Consider the following 14547-nt stretch of genomic DNA (forward strand, 5'->3'; position numbering starts at 1 on the left):
GATATAATGTTTAAAGGCCCAGAGTCTTTTTCAAGTTTTTATACACTCTTCCCAAACCTGACCCAGCAGCTATAGCTGTAGTTAATCCTACTGCTGCTAAATAGTTTATCCTACTCTTTTGGAAAAGTACTGTATGCCTCTGCAGCTTTGATTTTCAGAATTTTGAATTGTCAGGCTCACATATTAATGTTTATTCTGACTAATTGTGAAAGTATGAATAATCTTTGGTCTGCAGTTCCTTCTTGTGAGATAAAATCTGCTTTAAATTATTTAGTTATTTCTATTGTACTGGTCACTTTCTGTTTACTATGTGTGTATGACTCTGTTGATCAATCTTCCCTGGGCTGTGATCTCTGGTACTGTTTGAGAAGGTTTGCCCGGCATCATTCTCAGAACCTTGCAATAGGATGTGAATCATGAGATGTTATCTCTCTTAGATATAGATTCACTTTTTTGTTCCTTTGCTACAGAGCTGATCAAAAGCATGATTAAAGGGGTAAGTTAAATCAGGGGCACTCAATATTTTTCTGCCCTTTTTTTTTTAAATTTTTTTAATACATTTTCCAGAGGATTCTCTAACTCGTCACCTGATTTTGGCATAATGGCAAAGGTGTTCCAAAAAGAATTCAGGCGCACTCAAATCCAAGGACAGTCCAATTAGTCAGCTTGACTATTTAAGAGACCTTGTTTGCTCCTCCTGCCCTGACAGTCCCCTTTACCTTCCAGAAAGTCTGAATCTCCAGTTTCTATTTGGTAAGCGAGAGTTTCAGATGAATGGGTTCTGAAGGTCATTCATCAAGGTTATAGGTGGCAGTGATTGGATATTCTTCCTTGCTAGGAGGTTGTCTTCTCCAGACCAGACTCTCTTTATTTCTACCTGTACTTCATTACACTCTGTTGAAAAGAGTGATAGAACCAATTCCTCCTTCCTACTCGCGGGTGTGGGTTCGGCTAGGATGCCTTTTAGTGCCCTTCTGTCTGGATCTCGAGCTAATGAAACTTAGGCCCCATGGTTTGGCTCAGTTAAAGGTCTTTAAAAAGACTGTATATTCTGGCCTCTTATGCAGGCTAGAGCGTTCTGTTTAGTGGTGCCAGACAGAAGGGCACTAAAAGGCATCCTAGCCGAACCCACACCCGCGAGTAATCCTCCACTTACAACTTGGGAAGGAGGAATTGGTTCTGTCACTCCTTTCAACAGAGTGTAATGAAGTACAGGTAGAAATAGAGAGTCTGGTCTGGAGGAGACAACCTCCTAGCAAGGAAGAATATCCAATCACTGCCACCTATAACCTTGATGAATGACCTTCAGAACCAATTCATCTGAAACTCTCTCTTACCAAATAGAAACTGGAGATTCAGACTTTCTGGGAGGTAAAGGGGACTGTCAGGGCAGGAGAAGCAAACAAGGTCTCTTAAATAGTCAAGCTGACTAATTGGACTGTCCTTGGATTTGAGTGCGCCTGAATTCTTTTTGGAACACCTTTGCCATTATGCCTTAGTGGATCTTTAGACTTGAAATCTGGGTGTTCCTGGAGTCTTGGTAAAGATTGCCCAGATGAAATACAGACAAAATACAGAAAAAATCAGCTGAGTTAGATGGCTAGAGCCCTATATTCAGTGAAACTAAGTAAAAGAAAAAACAAACTCAATCCTCTTTTTCAGAAAGCTTTAATGGCAAATGAGCTCTGCTTTGATGATTGTTACATTCAGAGAGGACTTGGTTTTATACACAATATAAGTGGGTGTGTACCACTCAGGACCCTCCTATTGATCTTGTATTGGTGGTTAAACCTTTATTGACATGTTGACATAACCAAGGAGGTGGGTTCATCTTGGTATGCTTGGGGGTGGGGATAGTATCAGCCAGAGATGCTAACCAGTCCGGTTCAAACAAATTAAGTCATATTTACATACTGTACTAAGAATCTGGTGTTACTGCGGTGGTGGTGCTGCAGTAGCGTTGTCGCCTCACAGTAAGACGTCCTGTTCGATTCTCAGCTAAAGCATCTTCTGTGTGGAGACATGCGTGAATGGGCATTCCTTCGTTGAAGGTTGTGCGTCATGGCTGGCAACTTGGCACGTAAAAAGATCTACTGCCAATCATTAGCAGACTGGAGTTCCGCTGCGGCGACCCCTAGCCGGGAAAAGCCAAAAGACACAACAACTAAGAATCTGGTGTTAGAGACCGGAGTTCTGGCAGTATAAATGGAAGTTAAAAAGTTTCAAAGACAGTGACCGCTTTTGGACATAATCTTAGGTAAGGGGTAGAACATCTAAGTTATGTGGCGCTTTCTTGAGAACCTTCTTCAGATTTATCATTATGGGGAGACTCTCTGTGGAAAGCCATAGTGGGAGCAACAGAAATCCAAATATCCAAGATAAAAAAAACATCTCTGTCTAATAATGAACAATTTTTCTATATGAAACGTAAAACTGTGATCAGAAATCATTCACAGAATCAAAATAAAAATACAAAATAAAGGCATGCATGATCCCTGCTATAAAGAACCATAGGGTTGTGAGACACTTGCACACTATGGAAGTGTTGTATATGATTTCTGTCTAAGGATTAGTTGTCCAGCTTTAAGCAGCACTTGGTAAAAGGCTATGGCAAAGTTTGTATTTGTTACTGATAATTCTTGTGGTTGAGCTTACAGAGATTCAGGACCTGAATGAGAGAGACTGTTGTGTTGAGTCCTGGGGTATTTCTGGCTTGTAGCCTGATCTGCCAGCTGAGTTCCTTTTTTCTTTTTTTCCAGATGGTCATTGGTATTATCGTTGAGCGGGGTTTCCTGTGTCTGGTTCAGGATATGAAATAGAAACTTGTTGTAGCCTGTCTTGTTCCAAGTGTCTATTGCCAAGGGGTTGGAGGTTGCCAGGTATCTGACATTGTAATAGTGTTTTGCTACCCTGGTTTTCAGTTTGTTTGTAGTCTTCCCTACGTAGAATGCCATGCATTTGGTGCACTCTGCCCCGTAAACAACTCTCTTGGAGTTGGAGTTGCCAAGGTGGTGTGCTTTGAATAAGTTGTGATTGTTGGGGCAGAAGAAAGAGTCCTTATTGATCATGTACTTTCAGAATGCACATGGCGGGTTCCTGCATGGGTAGGTTCCTACTTTTTCCACTGTATTGGGTATTCGTGGTTGTTCTAAGTAATCCCTGATGTTGCATCCTCTCTTGTGTATAAACTTGGGTTGGGGTGGGCATAGCTGTCCAATGGTCCTGTTTTTGGTTAGGATGGGCCAGTTGTCCATGATGATTATCTTTATTTCCTGGTAATCCAGGTAGATGAGGGTCATATTCCACTCCCAAGTCCATTGGTTGTTGGGTCGTGTTGCTAGACATCATTGCTCTCTGTGGGCTGTGCCCTGTGAAGAGTAGTAAGGGTTTGCCATTGGTCTTCTTCTCATTGATGGGAGTAAAGATACTGATGTTCTTCATGTTTCACTGTTGCAGTCATTACATTTGGGTTATCTGCTTGCAGGTAGCCCTCAGTCGGCCTGATTAACAAATTCTTGGTCCTGTGTCGGTTGCTGTCCCTTCTTCCATGACATCAGGTCGTCAGAGGTATGAAATATACAGCCGAAGCCATTACATCAGTCTTTCTTGCTGTGCGGTGCCCGAAGCAGAAGCAGTTCGCAAAGTGCCTGTCGGCTGACTCCTGCAATGTTTTCGAGTTTCAGAACCGAAGTCTTCAACTAAAGCTAAGACCCCGTTGGGGAAACTTTTTCTTGCTCCTTACCGATGTCAGTAAAAGTTAATAATTGCATTACTTGTGGAAAGCAAATACCTCATAAAGATTTTCATTCGTACTGTATTCCTTGCCTAGGCCCTGACCACGATGTACCTTGCTGTCGGTTTTGTGCTTTGTCTGCGCGCTGTGACTGCATATATTTTGCATCTTCCATTAACGGTGGGTCTCGGGGTGTTTTTGTACAGTTATTACCCATTTTCCTTTACCTTTGATTGTTATATAACTTCACCTTGATTCTCTAGTTTTAACGTGTACCACGGATTTTGTTATAGTCTCTTCAGAATGACTGCCTAAAGTCTACTTATTCTGTTTTTCCTGATCTATGACAACACAGTACCTTTTCTATCCCTGACTGTAAGAAAAATACAATCTGACAAAAAATACACATCTAGTCCCTGATCCTGAAACAGAAAAAAAAGTAGATTCACCTTACCTGAGCCCACGTGATTGATCGCCGATTCGCAGAAAACCCGTCCTTCAGTCACAGATCAGAAAGTGGCTGGCCTCTTTTGACGACAATTCAGTCGGAATATAAGAAGAACCGATTTGGTTTCTTCCCCGTACGGTTTCAGAACCCAGGCCGTCTGATCCGAGGTGAAGAGAGGGTTTCCGGTCTGAAGGACTAATCTGTAAAAGAAAACACAAAGATCAATGCATGTTAGGTTCAAGCAAGGCACCCTTTATTACTTGCAGCAAGGAGACAAAGCATGTAGGTACAAGGCTTGTCTGATTTTCCATAGTTCAGCCTACAGTTTTTATACAGTTTTCTGCATGTTCACAGAAAGATGCTATTATTAGATTTGCTGCTGACATTGTCAGATAATTGCTGTCTTGCAAAAACATATTTGAGAAAAACAACATGGCCTTGGGATTGTTTCAGCTTTCCTTAGTTTCTCACAATTCTTTTTCTAGTTCTGATATGATACATTCAAGATACAGTCCTGGCCTCAATACACATTCTGCTGACCATGGTGAATTTACAGACATCCATTGTTCTTTTTTCAGAGCTTCTAGCAGCTGCATATTTTCACACAGAATAAGCAGAATAAATGTATTAACTCCTTTTAACCCTTAATACACTAAACCTGCATATTGCAGTTATATATTTCAATACACTAATCCTACATATTACATTGCAGTTATACATTTTCCTGACAGCAGGCTTTCATAGTATTTCCTCTGTCCCTTTCAGCATTTTGGTTACTCTCCTTTGCAGTGTCCTGTTATTGTGTGACCTCATTTTTCACTATATGGCTTGAGAACTGAGCACCAAACGGACCTTTAGCAGTGTAGTGTATGGTGGGGTGATCATACTGGCATGTTTGGTATCCATTTCCTTTATTGTGCACCCATGTTGTTGTAGGGAGTTGCTACTGCCCTTTCACATTCGGGGTGAATGCAGTCCTTCAGACTTTTTTTTTTTTTTGTCTAGTTCCTGGGGCTGCCTCTCCAAGCATACACTTTTTCCATGGATTTCTTCCCAATGAGTTAAGTAACCTTGCACTGATTTGTGGTAATGCCTAGTTGCCACCTGTTTGCTTACATTGAAGACTGACTTCCGTCTGTCAGCAATTCATGCTAGATGATGTTGCCATGGATTAGGTGATTTTGCTCTCCTATCCAGTGCAGTATTTGGCAACTAAAGAAGCATACAGAACCCTGTTACTTGCTGTTTTTCTTCAAGTCCATACCCATGCCTCCCTTGACTTATATCTAGGAAGCATCCAAGTTTCTCATCATCATCATTCAGAGCATCATCATTGTCTACCCTTTAATTTCCCCCTTCATCCTCCTTGGATAACTTGCTGACTTAAATTTTCATTTAAGACGCAATTTGGAATATACTGTTAGTCAGCAAAACAGTTTGCTCTTTAGACATTGCAGTGTCCCAGTTTGCAGTTTTCAAAGGAAGCCTCAGAATCTTTGTGCCATGAATACATCAGCATTTCTTTGTAGCAGTAAGTGCAACTTGTAAAGTAGGAGGGATGAAGCACCTGAGAGTGCTATGCCCTGTGTGGCTGAATTAGCTTTCAGCAGTACCATGCATGAGTCATACCTTTACTGTTACATTGCACATTTTTTTCTGTCATTCTTGCACTATACCTGCTGACCACAAAGCCTTCCTTTACATGTTTATTCCCCATTCATTCTGCGTATGCTGGCACTTCCCACCAGTATTGTCCAGAGGGGGCAGCCATGAAGGTAGTTTGTGCCTTTGTCAGCATCCTAGTAATTTACATTATTTCTAATGTCCTAGTAATTTACATTATTTCTAATGTCCTGATCCCACCATTGAGCAGAGGGATGTTTGGTTCACATTACCACAATGCCTTCCCATAGTTTGTGCATTCTGCTTGCATTCTAATGCCCACCGCAGGACATTGAGGGACTAGTCTAGCACCCCACCCTTCCTGCCATCTGTCATAGCTGCTATTCCGTCACTTATGCTGTATTCTGGGCTTTATCCTTCTATGTCACTGGCACTGGCATTGCCATGCTGTGCGTTTGCCGGTGTTTTCATCTCATATGACCACAGTTGTCACTAGCTGAAGAGAACAGCAGTGCAGACTGCCAATTCTGTCAGTGATTTTTCCATTAAAATCAATATTCAAAGTAGTAGTAATAGCAAGCAAAATTGTGGTTGCTCTTTAATGGCCATTTTGCTGTGACTGTTACTAAAGGATTCTGTAGTCTTTCTTAATCTTGTAGTGTTAGTACTTCCAGCTGTGAGAGGCTCACAATGCCATCCCAACGTCACTGCACACTGCACACATACCTTTCTTAATCCCGTAGTGTCAGTACTTCCAGGTGTCAGAGGCTCACAGTGCCTTCCCAACGTCAGTGCACACTGCACAGATATGATGTCCTTCAAGAATGCAACTGCAGTCATAACATGTGGGTTGTCCTGCCTCAGGCAGCCCTCGGTCGGCCGAATTCCAAAGTCTGGGTCCGACGTCGGCTGATGTCGCATTTCTCTCCGACGTCAGTGCGGCTGGAGTACATAAGCATCAGCCAACGCCATTTTCTTCAGTCTTTCTTGCCGCGCGGTGCCCGAAGCAGAAGCGGTTCGCAAGTGCTGGTCGGTCAGCTCCTATACTGTTCGAATCCGAAGTCATCAAAAAAGCTAAGTACCCCGTTGGGGACCTTTTCTTGCCTCAGCCGATGTCAGAAATTACTGAAAAAGTTAATAATTGTCTGTCTTGTGGTAAACAAATACCTCATAAGGATTTCCACTCTTACTGTCTTCCTTGCCTTGGCCCAGACCACGACGTCTCGGCCTGTGTCGCCTGTGCTCGCTTCAACAAGCGCACTCTCAGGCGCCGGGCGGAGTTCGCTGAAGACTTTTTCGGTGAAAAATTTGCATGTACAATGCCGTCGGAGCTTCCGACATCGCAAACGCCCAAGAAACGAAAAGACCGGGACCAACATCCTCGGCCCGCATCTACCACCGACTCCACGCCAAAACCTACCGCGAGTGCTCCGGTTCCCGCTGAGACGGTTTTTCCACCGCTCCGAACCGAAGCCACCGCAATACCGACGACTCCGATACCAGATACCACTCCGCCAGTTATAGATTTTCCTCCGGATACTGAAACCGAGGAAATGCCAGAGACCATTGCTGTAGATAAGGCCACTCCTGCACGTGGAGCTGCCAGGCCTCCTATGGCCATGTCTATTAAGGCCTACACTCGGGCTAAGGCAGCCAGCAAGACTAAGCACCTTACAGCAAAAACCTTGACTCAAATTACTCCTGAGAAACAAATCATGTCTATGGCCGCAGACTTAATTTCCATGATTAGAGGTTCACAGGCCCATCCTGAGAGAGCATCCCAGCCTCCTCCAGATAAGAGGCCCCGGGTTGATCCCTCTGAACCTATCCCTACAGATGAAGACTCTGAGGACTCTATCCACTCCGAGGGACAGGAAGACCTCTTTCAGACCTATGAGGACTCGGATGCAGAGGATTCCATCCCTTCGGCCTCCCCTCCTGAGGATATTTCTTTTGGGGAAGTTCTGCATACTATGAGGGAACATTTCAAGTGGCAAGGCCAGGAATATTCTGATTCCAGAAAGCGCCTTTGAACCTTCCTTAAAAAGTCCCAGCACAGGCCCCTAGCTATTCCTCCTGTGCTTGATGTTTTGGATGATCTATATTCTGACTCCAGTGTTACCCCGGATTCCCTTCCTCCTGCACCACCCAAACCAGAGAGATATTACAGGGTCCCAGACACACATTCCCATTTGTTCAGGGCCCATACTGTGGATTTAGAAACTATTTCTCAGCGACCTAAAGGTGTTTCAGCTTCCACTTCTAAAAATCCCTTGCCTTCCAACAGGGAAGCTAGATCATTAGAGAGATGGGGGAAAAAGGTGTACACCTCCACCACTTTATCTATGAGAGCTTTGAATTGCCTTTTTCGTATGTTACAATATCAGGATTACCTGTTAGATGATTATTTACAGAAAACTTTGGCCTCTCCTGACCCTTTAGACAGGAAGTCTTTGCAGGAAGCTGTACATAACTCACAGCAAGTCAGCAATCACTTTCGGCAGTGTGGATATGATGCATTGGAAGCTTCATGTAGGGCAGCTATGACAGGGGCAGTCATTCGCAGACATGCATGGTTAAAAGAACAACCTCTACCAGATCAGGTTAAGGCAAAACTTCTGGATGCACCCTTGGAAAAGAACAAGCTTTTTGGTGCTAATGCTAAAGATGTGTTAAAGTCCATCGAGGAAAAAGCAAAATCAGTTCAGACGGTCAAAGATTTCCTCCAGGTTCAGCCCCCCAGATTCAGCAGGAATTGGCCTTCAAAGAACTGGTCCTTTCCTAACCCTGAAAAATTTCAAAGGGGTAAAAACAGGCGTGGCCGAGGAAGAGGACAATACAGAGGTTCTTACAGGGGACGACAATGGCAGCCAGCAAACCAAAGAAGTGACACAGGGGTCTCCCCCACCCCTCGGACACAATCTCAATGACTTTCCTCTACAACCGCCAACCAAGGAGCAAACAGATGCACCCTTGGGCGGAAAATTATCTCTGTTTTCAGACAATTGGCACAGATTGACAAAAAGACAAATGGATTTTGGACATTATAGACCAAGGTTACAGGTTTCATTTTCACACCTTACCCAGAAAAAGGGCATGCCAAACCTACCACAAAACCAGAGGGCAGAGGCTATCAAGCAAATTTCTCTACTGGCTCAGATAAAAGCAATAGAAAGAGTACCACAACAAGAACAAGGCCAGGGGTTCTACTCAAGACTGTTCCTTGTGCCAAGAAAAGAAACACAATGGAGACCAATACTGGACTTGTCCGCATTAAACACTTTTCTCATAGTACCAAAGTTCAAAATGCTGACTCTACAGCAACTCCTTCCCATGCTGGGCAAGGGGTCTTGGCTGATTACTCTGGACCTCAAGGAGGCATACCTGCATGTCCCGATCAGACACAGCTGCAGAAGATACCTCAGATTTCTTGCAGGGCCAGAGCATTATCAATTCTCAGCATTGCCATTTGGCTTATCTACTGCGCCCAGAGTATTCACAAAATGCCTGGCTTCAGTAATTGCTCATTGCAGCCTCCAGGGGATCCAAATTTACCCTTACCTGGACGACTGCCTTATACAAGCGGACGACAAACTGATGTTGACAAAAAACCTGAACTATGTCATACAATTACTTCAGGCTCTGGTATACACAGTCAACTTTCAAAAGTCAAGACTTCAACCATCCCAGCAAATAACCTTCTTAGGAGCCAATCTGGACACATGCTCTCAAATGGCTTACCTGACAGAAGACAAGCAAGAGAAGTTAACTCATTATTTCAAGGGTTTGGCAAAACTCACTCAGATGACTGCAAGGAGATTCCTACAGGCCCTGGGTTACATGGCATCCTGCATTCTCCTGGTTCCATTAGCAAGACTACACATGAGAAAACTTCAGTGGTACTTAAAAAGTCTATGGTCTCAGCACAACAACTTAGAGGCAACCATACCGCTCATTCCATGCCTACAAAAGGAATTCCTATGGTGAGCCTCGGTAAGCCAGGCAAACACAGGTATGTCATTCAAAAAACCTCAGATAACACAGACCATGACCACAGACGCCTCAGACATTGGATGGGGGGGTGCATATGGAAGGCAGATGCATACAAGGACAATGGTCTCCAAAGGAAACACATCTGTATATAAACCAAAAAGAAATGCTGGCAGTAATGCATGCCATCGAGGCCTTCCGACAACCACTTCAACAAGGCCATTTAATGATACGGACAGACAACACCACTGTGATGTGGTACATAAACAAGCAAGGGGGGCACCCATTCCTACCCCCTCTGCAGACTGACAATGAATCTTTGGGAAAAATCACTGAGCCTGAACATACACTTACAATCCCAGTTTGTTCCAGGCAAAGACAATGTGCTGGCAGACAGCCTAAGCAGGAATTTCATAGATCCTCACGAGTGGAGCTTACACCCAAGGATCTTCACACAACTTGCCTCGATATGGGGCAGGCCAGAAGTAGACCTATTTGCCTCTCACCTCAACCATCATCTGCAAAAATTCTGTTCAAGGACATACCATCCACAAGCTTGGAAAATAGATGCTCTTTCATTCAACTGGAACTCCCTAAAAATATATGCATTCCCACCTCTGCCACTGATGACCACAGTACTACTGAAGATCAAAGCAGAGAGACCCAAAGGGATCCTAATAGCTCCAGACTGGCCAAGACAACACTGGTACCCGCTACTACGGAGCATATGTCACAACAAGAAGTGGGCCCTTCCCCAGTGGCCCCTACTTTTGACTCAGCACAACTTCAAAACAGTGCATCCAAACCTTCAGACACTGCAGCTAACAGCCTGGGAGATTCCATGAATAACCTCAATCTTTCTCTCCAAGGAAGTCCAGCGGATACTAACAGAGGCTCGAAGACCATCCACCAGAAAGGTTTATTTGGCAAAATGGAGGAGATTCAGCATTTGGAACACCAGCAAGGGTCATGATGCATCACTATTGAACATCCCACTCATCCTGGAATATTTGGCAGATATGCTTCAGAATGGACTCTCATATTCTTCCATAAAGATACATGCTTCAGCTATTTCAGCTAGATATAACACTGATCCACCTGTGTTTTCACATCCTTTGCTAAGGCAGTTCCTTAGGGGAATCAAGAACATTAAGCCACCAAGAAAGGCTCCAGTGCCAGCTTGGGACCTCAACTTTGTTCTAGAAAAACTAACTCTACCTCCTTTTGAACCAGCAGCTTCAGTGGACTTACAATTCCTCTCATGGAAGACAGCTTTCCTGTTGGCAATTACCTCAGCAAGAAGGGTTTCGGAACTACAGGCCCTAATGGCAATACCACCATTCATAATCTTTCACCGAGACAGTCTTCTTAAGAACCAACCCTACTTTTATGCCAAAGGTGGTATCTAGGGTTTCTTTAAATCAAGCTATTCATCTACCTGCTTTCTTCCCCAATCCTGAAAACAAAGGGGAAAGACTGTTACACACCTTGGACATTCACAGACAACTTCGCTACTACCTGGATAGAACCAAGACCAGTAGGAAGTCTGAACAACTTTTTGTAGCTTACGCCCCTGGAGTACAAGGAAAAGCAATTTCAAAACAGATTATTTGAAAATGGATTGGACATTGCATCAGATTTTGTTATTCCTTCCATGGGAAGACTGTTCCAGCCAATGTCAGACCACACTCCACCAGAGCTACAGCCACCTCTACAGCATTCTTAAGAGGGGTGCCTACAAAGGACATTCTAGAAGCTGCTACATGGAGCTCCGTGCATACATTCTCCAAACACTACAATCTCCCTCTATACTCCAGATCCAGAGCAGGCTTTGCTTCGGCAGTCCTGCAGGGTTTGATTGCCACACCATCTCTTTCCTAGAGCATTCCTCCTCCCCCAGCTAAGCTATGGTATTCTACCCACATGTTATGACTGCAGTTGCATTCTTGAAGGACATAGTACAGTTTTGTACCTACCATAAATGTAGATGTCCGATAGATATGCAACTGCAGTCGGATTTTCCCTCCCTCCATACCCCTCTATGCCTTGGGTCCACTCCTATCCCTGTTCCTCTTAGCTGGGGATATCTGTTATGGTGTATCTGTTTATTGATTATTTGTTTGGAATCCTGTTTCTCTCATTCCAAACTGATTACAGCCTTCCTTGGAGGGCACCTGGCATCTGGGGCAAGAAACACTGAAGAAAATGGCGTCGGCTGATGCTTATGTACTCCAGCCGCACTGACGTCGGAGAGAAATGCGACATCAGCCGACGTTGGACCCAGACTTTGGAATCCGGCCGACCGAGGGCTGCCTGAGGCAGGACAACCCACATGTTATGACTGCAGTTGCATATCTATCGGACATCTACATTTATGGTAGGTACAAAACTGCACTTTTCTTAATCCTGTAGTGTCAGTACTTCCAGCTGTGAGAGGCTCACAATGCTATCCCAATGTCAATGCACACTGCACAGATATGTTTCTTAATCCCGTAGTGTCAGTACTTCCAGCTGTCAGAGGCTCACAGTGCCTTTCCAACATCCGTGCACACTGCACAGATATGTTTCTTAATCCCGTAGTGTCAGTACTTCCAGGTGTCAGAGGCTCACAGTGCCTTCCCAACATCAGTGCACACTGCACACATACCTTTCTTAATCCCATAGTGTCAGTACGTGCAGGTGTCAGAGGCTCACAGTGCTTTCCTAACGTCAGTGCACACTGCACAGATATGTTTCTTAATCCCGTAGTGTCAGTACTTGCAGGTGTCAGAGGCTCACAGTGCCTTCCCAACGTTAGTGCACACTGCACACCTACCTTGAAGGTTACCATCCATTGATGGCTTGATGTGCATAACACCCACTCCTAGGCTACGTATTCATAACATCCCCTCACAAAGCCCAAGAGATCACTTTTTTATCCCTGCTAAAAACTCCATTTTTCTTTGTGATACTGTGGGTATCCAGTACTTCATTGTTAAGAGTTCCTTTTGAGCGAAACAAGCCTGATAATGTCTGGCTGATTTTTTTTTTTTAATTCCTTCTGTGTTTTTTAAATTTTCTAAGACCTCTTTGTCTCCATCCGTCCGTGATCCTCATGCTGAGTTTCCCTTTCTCAGCAATGCTTACACAATGAATGTGTTGGGACTGCCTCCTTTTCCAGACTGACAACACGTGTTCATCTTGCTGCAGACTGAGGGTTAACAACTACTTTGTTTCAGTTCAAACAGCCAGTTCAGTTTTATTTCATGGCCTTCTCAACGAAGTGTAACTAAGTCTTTCTTTTTTTTTTTCGTCCCCAGATTTTAAACAACATGTGGAACACCACTTCTTGAACTCTCTGTAATTAACAATACTGTCCCAAAGACAGTTTTGCATTTTCGCTGAAAAATCACCTTGTGGGAAAGAATTATGCTGTGGGTTTTTCTTCAGGATGAAGCAACCCAATGCTCCGCAGGACCCCTTGGTGATTCGGTTTTGTCTTTGTTAATATTTATTAGTAGTATTATTCTGTTTCCAACATTTTTGGATTTTTCTCTGATATTCAGTCCCTTCCACAGCTACCTATAATTGGAAAAACCTTATTTTGCCTTAAATAAAGAGGACTAGTACTATAATAACTTACAGAAATATGGATCTGGAGAGCATTCTTAGTGGATTATGTGCTGATAGGGATGATATTGGAGTATTTGGCATTGATATCAGACCAGGCAGTAACCGGAATGGCTCCAAAATTGATTCCACAGATGGATGTAATATTGCTTTTAATAAATTAGGCAAGAGCTTAAAAAATTTACATGCCAACGTTTGACATCTTAGATTATTTAGTGCGTATATGAACAGAGAAATAGCACCTAGAGGTCTCAGAATTCGCCTTCAACCCTTAGCTGGCAGATCGGAGGATACACTGACTAGGGAATGGAATTTAGCATTACAACAGGCCTCAGTGATGTTTAACATTCTAACATCATACTATGAAAGGATGGTGGACATTAATGTACTGGAGGTGAAAACCTTATGTGAAGATTGCAAAAAATATGAGGCTATACCACTGTATGCCATTTCTCTGAATAAGCTTTCTAAGGAGCTGGCCATCTATGAAAAACAAACTCGAGAGAGAAAGATTAAAAAGTTTAGCGGAGACTTAACAGACTACCAAAGGGGTCGTCCTTTTGAATTTTCAAGAACAGTAAGATTTTCTGATACCAATAGAGCTGCCAGCACCAACACATCTAGGAAAATACCTAGATCTATTTTAAAGAGAACAGACAATTCATACACCAGTACGTCAGGGGAGGAATCTTCCTTCACGGACAATGACAGTGTCAGTATTAGGGAATCACCCATTCGTAAAAAATCTAATGTACCACACCCTTTAGATGTGGAAGGAAGCAGCGTGGGGGCCGCAAACATAAACATGGGGGCAGGAATCAGCTCAGTGGAGAGCTTGTTACAGACCATTTTGAAATAACTAGGAGTTCATAGGTTCATAGGTTCATACTAGGCTATCTGCCCAAGGGCATTTATAAGCCTAGCCCATAGTTATTTGGCTTTCGCCACCCTTTTAGTTTGAATAAAACTATGCCTATTATTTTGCTGTGCCTCTGTCAAGCAGTGACACTGAAGTAATCCCTGGGGTATATCTGCGATCCCCCATCCATTGGTCAAGATTCCTCTTGAACAAGGCCAGCGAGGTGCTCTGCCTCACATGTACCGGGATTTTGTTCCACAGCATAGGGAGTCTCTGGGTGATGAA

This window comes from Protopterus annectens, chromosome 2.part0 (assembly GCF_019279795.1).
Source record: "Protopterus annectens isolate FY-2018-M chromosome 2.part0, PAN1.0, whole genome shotgun sequence".
Taxonomy (NCBI): domain Eukaryota; kingdom Metazoa; phylum Chordata; order Ceratodontiformes; family Protopteridae; genus Protopterus; species Protopterus annectens.